This window comes from Pseudonaja textilis, chromosome 4 (assembly GCF_049901715.1).
Source record: "Pseudonaja textilis isolate UNSWEBS1 chromosome 4, rPseTex1.2, whole genome shotgun sequence".
In the NCBI taxonomy this organism is placed as follows: Eukaryota; Metazoa; Chordata; class Lepidosauria; order Squamata; family Elapidae; genus Pseudonaja; species Pseudonaja textilis.
This window is the reverse complement of record NC_141993.1, coordinates 3,927,710-3,942,393: the sequence shown is the minus strand read 5'-3', so window position 1 is coordinate 3,942,393 and position 14,684 is coordinate 3,927,710.

Below are 14,684 nucleotides of genomic sequence, written 5' to 3'. Positions count from 1 at the left end.
CATTTGGGGAAGTGCCAAAATTACAACAGAAGAGGGGATTTGAGGGGGGTGGGGATGAGGATACCAGTGTTCACTTTGAGTAGTGAGCCTGAACATTTTTATTATCTGCTTTCTAGCATATTCATGGCAAGTTTTCAACATTACCCAGCAAAGGAGGTTTGAAGTTCATATGAAAATCAGAGAGTTTTTAAAAAGCAATTAACATAATTGAATGTTATTTCTAAATGTTAACAACGCTGAGAGCAGCCTGCACAGACCAAGTGTCTATTCCTTGGTCAGGCTGCAATTAGCCAAGCTTATCAATAAAGAGAAAATGTGTTTTATTCAGAATGGGAAGAAGACTGTATTAAGGAGAACACATCAATTGGGTTACCACTCAGCTGGAGTGCTGAGGAGAAAACAGGTAGCACTCAATCTATCCATGTAACACAATTATTAAGGACTTTAATGGGCACCCTTATAACTTTTAATAATTTTTAATGAAATTTATAAAGCAGGGTAGCCATCAGAACTACAATTTTCAGACAAGAGGACAGATCTATTCAATCAAAGAATGTGTGTGGCTTTTTAATCACAGAAAGCAGCAATTATAAGGAAATAATGTCTTTCTTAAAAAAATTGGGGGGGACTCCTCTCTCTCTCTCTCTCTCTCTCTCTCTCTCTCTCTCTCTCTCTCTCTCTCTCTCTCTCTCTGCTTCTGTGTTTTTCCTCTTTTCTATCTCAAGAAATACTCAACCCCATTAAAGCCCAGAATTCTAAAGAGCTTCTAAGGAAGATGGATTTTCACTAAAAAGTTATGCATATTTTATGGGCCAATTAACTTTTTCTTTAAGCCTTTACACAGCGAACCTTTCCTTATAACGTGTGAAATGAAAACAACACTTTTTAAAAAATGAACATCAGAGGGTTTTTCTTTTTCCTTGCATTGAGGAATAGTATCAAGATTTATACAGGATGATAAGAGGGCTTAATAACTGATACCGACTTTTGGCTAAGAAATAAATGGGTACCTCCAAAGTTGAATTCACAGCACAGTGAACATTTGATGCCCTTGATGTGGTTCTCAGTCAAAAAGTCAATGCCCTGTTGTGTGTTGGTGTGTGTGTGTGTATCAATAGTGGATGGACCTATTTCAGGCTTTTTTGTCCATATTCCATCTATTCCTGGAAGCAAGTTGTCAATAAGTTGCAAGAAGCATCAACGCTTCAGTCTATTGAGCAACACATCTATCATGAAGGCCACTTTCCAGTGTTAAATGACTAGACTTTAGCAAAAGGAATGGTCCAGAGAAACTGTTTTTACTTTCCATCTGCCATTTTCCAGGCAATTCAACATTGTTGAAAAAAATATAGACATCCAAAAATGTTAAATCCTGTTTCAAAGGCAAATTCCTATGTAAATCAGAATAACAGGATAAAAGAATAAGAGAGTTGGAAGAGAGGTTGGAGGTCTTCTAGTACAATCCTCTGCCCAGGAAGGAAATCCTAAATTATTTCAGACAAAGGGTTGTCCAATATCTTCTTAAAAATTTCCAGTGATGGAGCATTCACAACTTTTGGAGGCAAGTTGTTCCACTGTTTAATTGTTCTGACTGTCAGGAAATTCCTCCTTAGTTCCAGGTTGCCTCTCTCCTTGATTACTTTCCATCCGTTGCTTCTTGTCCTACTTTCAGGGGCTTTGGACCCCCTCTTCTTCATGGTATCCCCTTAGATATTGGATCATGTCTCCCCTATCATGTGGAGTGACGTCTTCTAATATCCTAACAAAATTAGGATATTACAAAAACTTGTTTTAATGGAGCACTATTGGAGCACAGTTAAGAAACTATAAAAACAAGGTTATCTTCCTTTCTCAATTCTATTCTCCTCCTAGTTCTTCTGATTTTTGACTATCAGTATTGCATTGATTTTCTCGATGATCATCTGTCCCCAACTCCTCTCTCAGGTCTTAATAGCAGGATGCTCATCACCATAACTGTATTTGCCTACCTTGCTGACGCTCCTGCTCTTCTTCCTCCCCATCCACCTCTCCCACCATGAGAGGCTTCTCCAAAGATCCAGCTGTAGCCTGAAGTATTTGATCATTTGTTCCTTGACTGAGAACTTTGGGTTGATTTGTTCAATGGCCCATATGTTTGTTCTGTTTGCTGTTCTGTTTGCGCCCTCAAGAGTCCAAAGGAAAAAAAACTCTTTCTCATGCACAGATTTCTTTTACCTCCTGCAAAAGGGCAGAATAACAGAATTTGGAGGGACCTTGGAGATATTCTAGTCTGAAGCGAGTCTATACTATTTTAGGCAGATGGTTGTCCAATCTCTTCTTAGAAACCTCCTGGACCATCCCCCACTTCCGGAGGGAAGACGTGCCACTGATTAACTCTTCTCATGGTCAGAAAGTTTCTCCTTAGTCCATATTTGCCTGGGGAGGAAAATTTATTTGATCCCCAATGCAAAAACGGATGTCAGGACGTGATTCGGGGTAGAATTCCATACTTAAAAATGGTATTGCTTGCTGTTTTTTAAAATCAAGCATTTCGGTGCCTGAAGAAGAAAACGCGTGATGCCGGGGTCAGAAAAACGGCTGCCTCGAGAGGCAAAATTTTTTCGATCCCCAATGCAAAAACGGATGCCAGGATGAGATTCTGGGTAGAATTCCATACGTAAAAATTGTATTTCTTGCTGTTTTTAAAGATCAAGCTTTTTGGTGCCTAAGGAAGAAAACGCGTGATGCCGGGGTCAGAAAAACGGGTGCCTGGGGAGGCAAAAATTTTTCGATCCCAAATGCAAAAACGGATGCCAGGATGAGATTCTGGGTAGAATTCCATACTTAAAAATGGTATTTTTTGCTGTTTTTAAAAATCAACCTTTTTTGTGCCTGGAAGAAGAAAACGCGTGATGCCGGGGTCAGAAAAACGGGTGCCTCGGGAGGAAGAATTTTTTCGATCCCAAATGCAAAAACGGATGCCAGGAATAGATTCTGGGTAGAATTCCATACTTCAAAACAGACAGAAAAATAGCAGCCATCTAAGAAACCCCAGAGATAAAATTGACCTGGAAAACCAAGGTATATATGAAGTCCCCTGTGCATGGTGCCTTGTCACATACATCAGACAGACTAATAGAAGGATAAGTACCCGCTTGGATGAACACAAAAATGCAATAAAAAAGCTGGAACACATTTCCTCACTAATCCAACACATGAAAGCCACAGGTCATAGCATCGACTTCAATGGCACCAAAACCCTAGGCACTATAGAAAACCCCAGCCACAGAATTATCAGAGAAGCCATAGAGATTGAAGAAAGACCTGAAAGCATGAATAGAATAGATGATTCCACCAGACTGTCAATTATTTGGAAGCCTGCACTTACAAACAAAAAATTCTCCACACCACAAGCCCGGAAAACACCTGGGCACAAACAGATCCCCCCTGATATCTCCAGCTCAAACACACCCCAACCAGGCATCCAGATGAAACCTAGCTTCCTAATTAATGATAGCTGTCCATTTACTCAGAGCCAAGCTGCACTAAAAGACTCCAATACAGGAAACACAATGTTGCCAGCCAATCAAGACAAAAAAAAAGCCACAAAACAGACAGAAGATATTAGAAACACCAATCAAGCAGAACACAGGAAATTCCAAGACTAATAAACACAGACCAAGACTCCCAACCAATCAGGAGGAAGAAAAAAACGTTGTGGCACAGCAATAGGCTAGCCCCAAATTTAAAACTGAAATGGCTGTGAAAGTCTGACTCACAGACAAACATAATACAGAAGCCTGATAACGGCAGATGAGATTCTGCCGAAACGTTGCTCAACTTTAAAAGCACAACTATAATGACGTGGGAAAATACCCGATCAAAGCTGAATACCATACATGTAAGTACCCATGAAAACTTAAGAGAATATATATATATATATATATATATATATATATATGTGTGTGTGTGTGTGTGTGTGTGTGTGTGTGTGTGTGTGTGGATCTTTGGTTGTTCGAGTTTTCTCCCACATACATATATACACATACATACATACATATATATACATATACATACACATACATATATAAACATACATACATACATACATACATACATACATACATATATATGTGTGGATCTTTGGTTATTCAGGTTTTCTCCCACGTAAAATTGGAAGTATTTTGGCGATGTTTGGATGAAATCTCATTCGTCATCTTCAGGCTTGATTAATTAGTAATTATTAATTATATATTAATTAAGCCTGAAGATGACGAATGATATTTTGTCAAAACGTTGCCCAAATACTTCCAATTTTACACGGGAGAAAACCTGGAAATGTTGGTTTTAATAAACAGGCATTTTAGTAAATTTTATTGATTCACCATTTTTATTGTTGGTATTTAGCTGCACATTTGGGGAGGATTGGATATAGCAGAAAATTGGGGTCTGTTTTTTGTTTTGGGGTTTTTGGGTGGGAGGGATAAGTGTGGTTTGTGGTTTTTTGTTGTTGTTTTGTTTTTTGCTAATTGGGCCAAAGCAAATAAAGATTTTATCATTTCTCTTGCTTCCTGAGCTTATGTGCCTCTGCAGACAAGAGCATCACTAAATAGCTGGCATTATGTTATTTCAATAAGTAACCAATGACAAAGTTAAAAATAACAAGTAAAATTGCAAGATAGTCTATGTCCACTCAGGGTCATAAATATCCAGACCCCACCGAGAGGAGGGCTTCAGATCATAACCGAATTCTTTCTTTAAAAAATGTGTCTTTACTAAAACTCAATAGGGGTGAAGGTCAATCTGATCTCTGGACATGTTTATGTTGAGGTTCCAAGAATCTATTCCCCAGATAGTTTCCACAAAGAGCTATTTAAGACAAGATTGAGTTTTATCTTTAAGACTGAATTTGGGGGGCTTCTGGTTTGAGCTTCAGCGACAGACTGAAACCTCATCTCTGCGAGGCTTTGATCCATGTCCGCTGCTGGAGTGCCCTGAGCCAGCTGGTTTGGGGGCTAAGCCACCCCGTACAGGTGGTGAAGAAGGGGGAGACTGCCTTCAGGGTTGAGGAGAGCCGCATCTCTCCTCCCCAGCTGGCCATTACTCCCTTTCCCAAAGGCAGTTGTAGTGGTGGTCAGAAATGGCCACCACAAAGAAGAACTCGACCGGAAAAGGTTGCGCAGGAGGAAGATAAGAAGAGAAAGTTTTGGTTGACCGGGTCAAACAGCAAAAGCAACAAAGAAGGTGTCCTGGAATTTAAATTTAATAACATTGTTCCGAAAGAAGATTTTGAAGCTGCGAAGAAGAGAGAGAAGGGAAAGGATTAGGTTTCTTTTCTTTCCTTCCTTATAGTGACAGCTAAGAGACTTAAGCAAGAAATTGAAAAAAATCCACTTTGACATTAATAGGCATCTAAGCTGAAAATAAAAGTCAAAGGGATAATAAAGATTTCTGGTTATTTAAAAGTTTTTAAAAGCAGTAAAGGAGGGGGAAAAAAGAATAAAAGGGCAGGATCTGGAAAAATGGAGGAGACTGCCTGGAACTAAGGAATGGAACTGTAACTAAAAGGAACTTACAGTGAAATTTTAACAAGATTCCTCAAAGATACATCTCAATTGAAACTTGGTAACAAAATAATAGAACCCCAGGAAGAGAAAGCGGAAAAAGAAGCAGAAAGAAACAGCCTTGGATTATTTGGATTACTTGGTGATTGTTGGTTTTTGCATCTGGATGAGTAAAATTAACTGGGTGGTTGTTTAAAAGTCTTTAAAATGGTATCACTCTTAAAAGAACTGAAAATGGAACTTAAAAAATGGAAAGAAGATGCACAAGAAGGGAGAGGTTCTTTTGGCTTTGTATTTCAATTTTTAGAAATGGAGATCTGGAACTATGAGAAACAACAAGAAACACCTGCAGAACAAGAAGATTGGGACAAAGAAGAAGCCATCTTTAATGATCAAATAATTTTAAGTGGAGGGAAAAAAGAAAAGGGGGGGAAAGAGAGTGAAAGGTTTAAGACTAGAAAAAACAACCAAAAAGAAGAAGAAGAATTTGAAAGATAAGTATAATATTAGAAAGCAACAGAAGAGGGGATTACAGATGAAAGAGTTAGAAGTAGAGAGAGACGAGGGGGTAAAAAGGGGAGGGAGAAGAAGAGGGGGAAGAAGGCAAGGAAAAGAAGTTGTAAAAGACAGAAACAAGAAATGGAGAAACAGGGAAAAGATATAAGGATTGGAACCATAAGCTTGTTTAGAGATAATGGGTGAAAATTTAATTGCAAAAGGGATTCTGCAAAGGTACATAAGATAGCATTGTTATATTATAAACAGAAATAATTTTAGAAAATATGATTAAAATGATGGATAAAATATTTACTATAATGTAGTTGAATGTTTGGTAATAAATAAATGAGTTAAAATGATTGAGATAATTAAATGGGAACATTTCTAATTATTAGTAATGATTTATAAAAATATAAGTGAGAAATATGGGGAAAAAAAGAATTAACTATGGAAAGTGCTCATTGGGAACACTATGGGAAAGTGTTCCCAAGGAAGTATGATACTTAATTGAAAAGAAATGTTAAAGATGTTAAGATTTTAATGACTATTAATGATAGAATTGAATTGGAATGGAATATGTGCTTTATTTACACACACACACACACACACACACACACATATACGTTATGTCTCACCTATATTCATAGATGAGAAGACAAGGTTTCAGAATTCAAAATATTCAAACAAGAACAAAACCAGATTCAAAAGGGTTAATAGCACTGTTTTCCAGTCCTTGGCAGACTTCCCGGAACCTGTCAGGCTATTCAGAATTGTCCATAAATCACAAGGCCACTCCAAATGTATTCTTTCGACTCATCAAACACTTTGCTTCCAAGCAAAGTTTGAGAGTCAGCACGCCTCCTTAAATCACCTGGATAGGCGTGTCAGTCTCTCCAATCAATGTCTGGCCTGACGCCTCCCTTCAGATTGACGTTTCCTGGTCCTCCTAGTTCTGGCTTCAATCCAAGATCTGTCAGTTCCCTCGCTGGAAACTTCTGTCTCATTTTGTTGATCATTTGCTGGCATGAACAAAGTCAAAGGTTCTGGGGAGGATTGTCTCTGTGACAATCTCTCATCCTCCTGGCTCACGTCTGTGTCCTCTGATAATTCAGACTCCACATTCACAGCAGGCTCCAACCTTCCATCTTCAGAGTCATCAGAGTCAAAACTCCCAGCAGGATCGATCCTTCCAGTCACAATATATATATATATATATATATATATATATATATATATATATATATATATATATATATATATATATATATATATATATATATATATATATATATATATGTGGATCTTTGGTTGTTCGGGTTTTCTCCCGCGTAAGATTCGAAGTATCTAGGCAACGTTTCGATGAAGTCTCATTCATCATCTTCAGGCTTTTGTCTCCGGCTCTGTGCTTCTCAGAGTAATGTGAGATTGCAGCTGCTTCCTCCTTTTAACTGCCAGTGGGGTGGGACTTGATTGGGTGGGGGCTTGGCTGTGTTCTCATTGGTAGGGGTTTGGCTGTGTTCTGATTGGTTGGGGGTTAGCCGTGTTCTGATTGGTTGGAGGCGTGTTCTGTTCAGGTGGGGGCTTGGTTGTTGCTCAGGTTAGTTTTAGTTGCTGGGGATTTGAGCTGGTGAGTTGTGATCTTGCTGTTTGGCTTCTAGTACGTGGTCCTGCTGCATCTTCATAGTGGGTGTCGGTTTGCTTCATGTATGGCTCAGAGGGGTTTGAAGTGGGTAGTGATGCAGCTGCAGTGCAGCTTCTGGTCCATGGTCGTGTCTCATTTTCTGAATGGGTGGGAGTCTGTTTTCTATATGGAAGTGTGGTGGTGGTATCTTGTGTGGCTCTCATGGGTGTGGGTCTGGTGTCCTTCTTCATGTTAGGTACTCGTCTGTTCATGAGGGCAGATTTCCAAATGTCTGGAAGGCGGGAGGTGTCATCTCGTTTGTTCATGCTGTGTGGGCGTTTTTCTATCTCTATGGCTTCTCTGATTATTCTGCTGTTGAAGTGTTCGGTTTTGGCGATGGTTCTGGTATTTTTAAAATCAATTTCATGTCCTGTGGCTTTGAGGTGTTGGACCAGGGAAGAGGTCGTTTCTTCTTTTTGATTGAGTTCTTATGTTCTTCAATGCGTGCACTTATTCTTCTGTTAGTTTGTCCAATGTATGTGGTAGGGCAGGCAGTGCAGGGGATTTCGTATACTCCTTGGTTTTCTAATTCGATTTTGTCTTTGGGGTTTCTTAGTATGGTGGATATTTTTCTGTTTGTGCAGAATGCTGTTTTGATGTTGTGTTTTTGGAGGATCTTGCTAATTTTGTCTGTAGTGCCTTTTATATATGGGAGGAGGGCTTTGCCGTTTTCTTGTTCTCTGTCTTGGATTTTGGTTGGGGTTTCTTTTTGGATTAGGTGGGTAATCTTCTTTCTTTGGAATCCATTGGCTGTAAGTACGTTGGTGAGAGTGTGTAGTTCGTTTTTTTGGTGTTGTTCATCGGCTAAGCATTTTGTTCTGGAGATGAGTGTCTTGGCTACGGAATTGATCTGTGCTGGGTGGTGGTGTGAGAGTGCATGTAGATAGCGGTTAGTATGTGTTTTCTTCTGGTAGATGGTGTGTCCTAGGGAGCCATTGGATCTTTTGTATACCAAGACATCTAGGAAGGGAAGTTGATTGTTGGCTTCTGTTTCCATGGTGAATTGTATTTTGGGGTGTAGGCTGTTGAGGTATGTGAGGAAGTTGTTCAGTTTTTCTTTCCCGTGTGGCCAGATTATGAAGGTGTCATCTACGTATCTGAGCCAGAGTTTGGGTTTGTGGTCGTATTTTTCTAGAGCTTGTGTTTCAAAGTGTTCCATGTAGAGGTTTGCGATGACAGGTGAGAGGGTGATCCCATGGGTGCTCCTTCTATTTGTTTGTATTTTTGTCCATTGTAGGTGAAGTATGTATTGGATAGGCAGTGGTTGGTTAGATCTAGGATGTGCTTGGGGGTTGTATTTGTTTTGGATGGCTGTCAAGGCTTCTTTTATTGGCACTTGGGTGAAGAGGGATATGACATCGAAGCTTACTAGTAGGTCGCTAGGTTGTAAGTTTTGTTTCTTTATGATCTCGATGAACTGGAATGAGTTTCTTACGTGTGAGTTGATGGATTCTGCATAGGGTTGTAGTTGTTTGGCGAGGAATTTGGCCAGGTTTTGTAGAGGTGAGCCTATGGAGCTGACTATTGGTCTGAGTGGGGTTCCTTCTTTGTGTATTTTGGGGAGACCATAAAGCTTGGGGCATCTGGATGATTTTTCTCTGGGTATGATTCCTTGCTGGATTTCTTCACTGATGGGGAGGCTTTTATTTTGGATTTGGTAGTTTTTCTAGGTAGGTGGTGGGGTCTGTCTTTAGGGGTTTGTATGTGGGGTCTTGGAGTAGGTTGGTTAGCTTGGTTTGGTAGTCAGATGTGTTCATAACCACTGTCGCATTGCCCTTGTCTGCTGGTAGGATTATTATGCTGGTGTCTTCTTTCAGGTTAAGTAGTGCAGTTTGTTCTTCTTTGGATAAGTTGCTTTTGGGTGGTTTGCTAGTGCAGAGGATGTTGGTGATTTCGAGTCTGATTTTGTTAGCACCAGCCTGACCAAAACCAACCCTGATGATGCTAACAAAATCAGACTCGAAATCACCAACATCCTCTGCACTAGCAAACCACCCAAAAGCAACTTATCCAAAGAAGAACAAACTGCACTACTTAACCTGAAAGAAGACACCAGCATAATAATCCTACCAGCAGACAAGGGCAATGCGACAGTGGTTATGAACACATCTGACTACCAAACCAAGCTAACCAACCTACTCCAAGACCCCACATACAAACCCCTAAAGACAGACCCCACCACCTACCTAGAAAAACTACCAAATCCAAAATAAAAGCCTCCCCATCAGTGAAGAAATCCAGCAAGGAATCATACCCAGAGAAAAATCATCCAGATGCCCCAAGCTTTATGGTCTCCCAAAATACACAAAGAAGGAACCCCACTCAGACCAATAGTCAGCTCCATAGGCTCACCTCTACAAAACCTGGCCAAATTCCTCGCCAAACAACTACAACCCTATGCAGAATCCATCAACTCACACGTAAGAAACTCATTCCAGTTCATCGAGATCATAAAGAAACAAAACTTACAACCTAGCGACCTACTAGTAAGCTTCGATGTCATATCCCTCTTCACCCAAGTGCCAATAAAAGAAGCCTTGACAGCCATCCAAAACAAATACAACCCCCAAGCACATCCTAGATCTAACCAACCACTGCCTATCCAATACATACTTCACCTACAATGGACAAAAATACAAACAAATAGAAGGAGCACCCATGGGATCACCCCTCTCACCTGTCATCGCAAACCTCTACATGGAACACTTTGAAACACAAGCTCTAGAAAAATACGACCACAAACCCAAACTCTGGCTCAGATACGTAGATGACACCTTCATAATCTGGCCACACGGGAAAGAAAAACTGAACAACTTCCTCACATACCTCAACAGCCTACACCCCAAAATACAATTCACCATGGAAACAGAAGCCAACAATCAACTTCCCTTCCTAGATGTCTTGGTATACAAAAGATCCAATGGCTCCCTAGGACACACCATCTACCAGAAGAAAACACATACTAACCGCTATCTACATGCACTCTCACACCACCACCCAGCACAGATCAATTCCGTAGCCAAGACACTCATCTCCAGAACAAAATGCTTAGCCGATGAACAACACCAAAAAACCGAACTACACACTCTCACCAACGTGCTTACAGCCAATGGATTCCAAAGAAAGAAGATTACCCACCTAATCCAAAAAGAAACCCCAACCAAAATCCAAGACAGAGAACAAGAAAACGGCAAAGCCCTCCTCCCATATATAAAAGGCACTACAGACAAAATTAGCAAGATCCTCCAAAAACACAACATCAAAACAGCATTCTGCACAAACAGAAAAATATCCACCATACTAAGAAACCCCAAAGACAAAATCGAATTAGAAAACCAAGGAGTATACGAAATCCCTGCACTGCCTGCCCTACCACATACATTGGACAAACTAACAGAAGAATAAGTGCACGCATTGAAGAACATAAGAACTCAATCAAAAAGAAGAAAGCGACCTCTTCCTGGTCCAACACCTCAAAGCCACAGGACATGAAATTGATTTTAAAAATACCAGAACCATCGCCAAAACCGAACACTTCAACAGCAGAATAATCAGAGAAGCCATAGAGATAGAAAAACGCCCACACAGCATGAACAAAGCGAGATGACACCTCCCGCCTTCCAGACATTTGGAAACCTGCCCTCATGAACAGGCAGTACCTAACATGAAGAAGGACACCAGACCCACACCCATGAGAGCCACACAAGATACCACCACCACACTTCCATATAGAAAACAGACTCCCACCCATTCAGAAAATGAGACACGACCATGGACCAGAAGCTGCACTGCAGCTGCATCACTACCCACTTCAAACCCTCTGAGCCATACATGAAGCAAACCGACACCCACTATGAAGATGCAGCAGGACCACGTACTAGAAGCCAAACAGCAAGATCACAACTCACCAGCTCAAATCCCCCAGCAACTAAAACTAACCTGAGCACAACCAAGCCCCCACCTGAACAGAACACGCCTCCAACCAATCAGAACACGGCTAACCCCCAACCAATCAGAACACAGCCAAACCCCTACCAATGAGAACACAGCCAAGCCCCCACCCAATCAAGTCCCACCCCCACTGGCAGTTAAAAGGAGGAAGCAGCTGCAATCTCACATTACTCTGAGAAGCACAGAGCCGGAGACAAAAGCCTGAAGATGATGAATGAGACTTCATCGAAACGTTGCCTAGATACTTGAATCTTACGGGAGAAAACCCGAACAACCAAAGATCCACATACAAATACCCATGAGAACCTCAGAAAACAAATATATATATATATATATATATATATATATATATATATATATATATATATATATATATATATATATATATATATATATATATATGTTATGTCTCCCCTTTAATTACAGGTGAGCAAAACAAAATACAGCAGTTCCAGAAATATTACAAACCAAAAAACAAACCTCCACAAGATAACTGCTGAGGTATTTCCAGTCCTCAGCAGTAAATCCAACTCTGTCCGGCAATCCTGACGTGGCAATAATTCTCAAAGCCTCAAAGAGTTCTCTTCGTATTTTCACTCCCATTAATCACTTTGCTTCTGGCGAATTTCACCAGCCAAGCCATTTCCTTTTATTCTCTATGGGGCATGTTAATCTCCTAATTAGTCACTGGCTCGATGCCTCTTTCCCAATTGAGATTGACGTCTCAATCTCTGTCTATTTCTCACATCAAGCCAGGATCTCTCAAAGTTATCTTCTTCACTGGAAAACTCTCGCATGTTTTCCTGGTTATTTATTCCCGGCTGCTGCTCAGCCAGAGAGGAAGAATTGGAGGAGATCGAAGGTCCTGACATCTCTACTAAATCAGGTTCGTCTCTCCTAGTTAAATCCATTTCCTCATCCTGGCTACCATCCAAGTCACTCAGCAATGCAGGTTCAAAGTCCACTGCCAAGTCCTCCTCATTTGAACTCACATCTGCCAACGGAGCAGATTCCAATCCCGGAGTCATAATATTATATATATATATGGCATTCGGCTTTGCTCGGGTATTTTCCCACGTCATTGTAGTTGTGCTTTTAAAGTTGTAGCAATCTTATCTACCATCATCAGGCTTCTGTATGAACACTATACAGAAGCCCGATGATGGCAGATGAGATTCTGCTGAAACCTTGCTACAACTTTAAAAGCACAACTACAATGACGTGGGAAAATACCCGAACAAAGCTGAATGCCATACATACATACATACATACATACATACATACATACATACATACATACATACTAAGAATATAGTGTGTATTTTAAGAATGTACCAAGCAGAATTCAATTGGAAGTTATGTATTATATTGAATGCTATAATCTTAAAGGTATACATTGAAGCTTAAATAAGAGTTTGAATGTATACAATTAAAAGATATAAAGGTGTCATACTCCAATTGGTAACTACAGGGAAAAAATTGTTCAATAAGAAAAGATAATATGAAATTGAAACAGGACAGACAAAAGTATAAATATAATGATTTGATTAAGATGAGATAATTAAAATAAAGTTGAGAAAATTAAAGAGGGGAAAAACTATGTAGAAAATATAAAATGGTAATAAAATATGGAATAGAATATAAAAATGAGCATGACATTGAGTTTGGTGTCTGTATGAAGAAGTGATAACCTGGGACCATGCTATTTTCAAAAAAGATGTTTATTTGTCTTTTGTTTTTTGTGAAAACCCAAATAAAACTTTCAAAAAAAAAAAAGACTGAATTTGGGGAAAGGACCTCAAGTCTCAGATGGAAGAGAGAGCCCAACATAAATAAATCTGTCCCCATGGAACATTATGAGCAACCATCTTTAATAAAGAAGTAGAATAAAACAAAATGTTCATGAAAAGTCCAACCTAAAACACCAACTGTTTCTCCAAGTGCTTTGGTAATGCATAAATTGAAAAGATGCCAAGCAATAGAAATGATCAACCAATATTTTCTTTTCTTTTCCTCAATGCCTGGAAATCAAGCCAACCCCAGCAGACCCCACCACCACCAAAAATGAAAATGCAGTTCTGGAATAGTTTTCCATTTCCTGATTTCTTTGAAACCAAACCATTTGATTTTGGCTATTTGAAGTGAGATAACTTTTTTCATCATTGCTGGGAATGGAAGCTATCTCTCTGGTGTGTCATTGTGTTTGCATGCTCTCTTTATAGCTCAAATGACCTCAACCCATTTCTGTCATTCCCTCCAGACCAACTTTAACATCTAAGCAACATTCAAGAAGGACTTGCTGATAAACCTCTATCTTTGTTCCAACAGTGAAAATGTGAAGTGTTACAGTTTATTGCGCTAATCCTTGGATTTAATTTATCCTTGGAGTTTGCTTTTTTGATGGGATTGTCTCCAGTCTGCATAAGTGAACTGATACTTTATAGGACATTAGGTTATGATCAGTTTGAGCATTAAGATAATCTTGAACATTAACTTGCCTGTTGTTGATTTATCACTGTGGTTGGGTCTTTTCAACTTCACCAGCCAAACTGATAATGTCCAGAATTCTAATTAATATCTCTTTTAAAAAGTGTCTTGAGATTAAGTCCATTCCCCCCATGAATGAATTCTCACTCTTACAAATTAAAACCAGATCATCATTTTGTAAAAATTGTTGACTAATATCTTCTCCCTTGAAACTGTCAAAATGATCTTTCTGACTTTTTTTCTACTCAGAAAAGTAGGAGGGAATCTTCTCTGATTTACAGTTCTTTAGGCTGAAGAAAATGCTTTGGTTTAGTCTTACTATAGAGAAATGCTGGTGGCTGCAAGCATTCATCTTAATCAATAATCAAAATCTGCTTTGAGATTTGAATGCTGGTGTGATTTCGTGGCAATATTGCAAAGGTCTTGTTGTGTCCTTTTGCATAGCTTCATAAGAGGCAAGGTCATCCAGGTGCTGCCACCTGCTAGGACTTAGTGCAAGTAAAATACATTTAAATTCAGCTCAC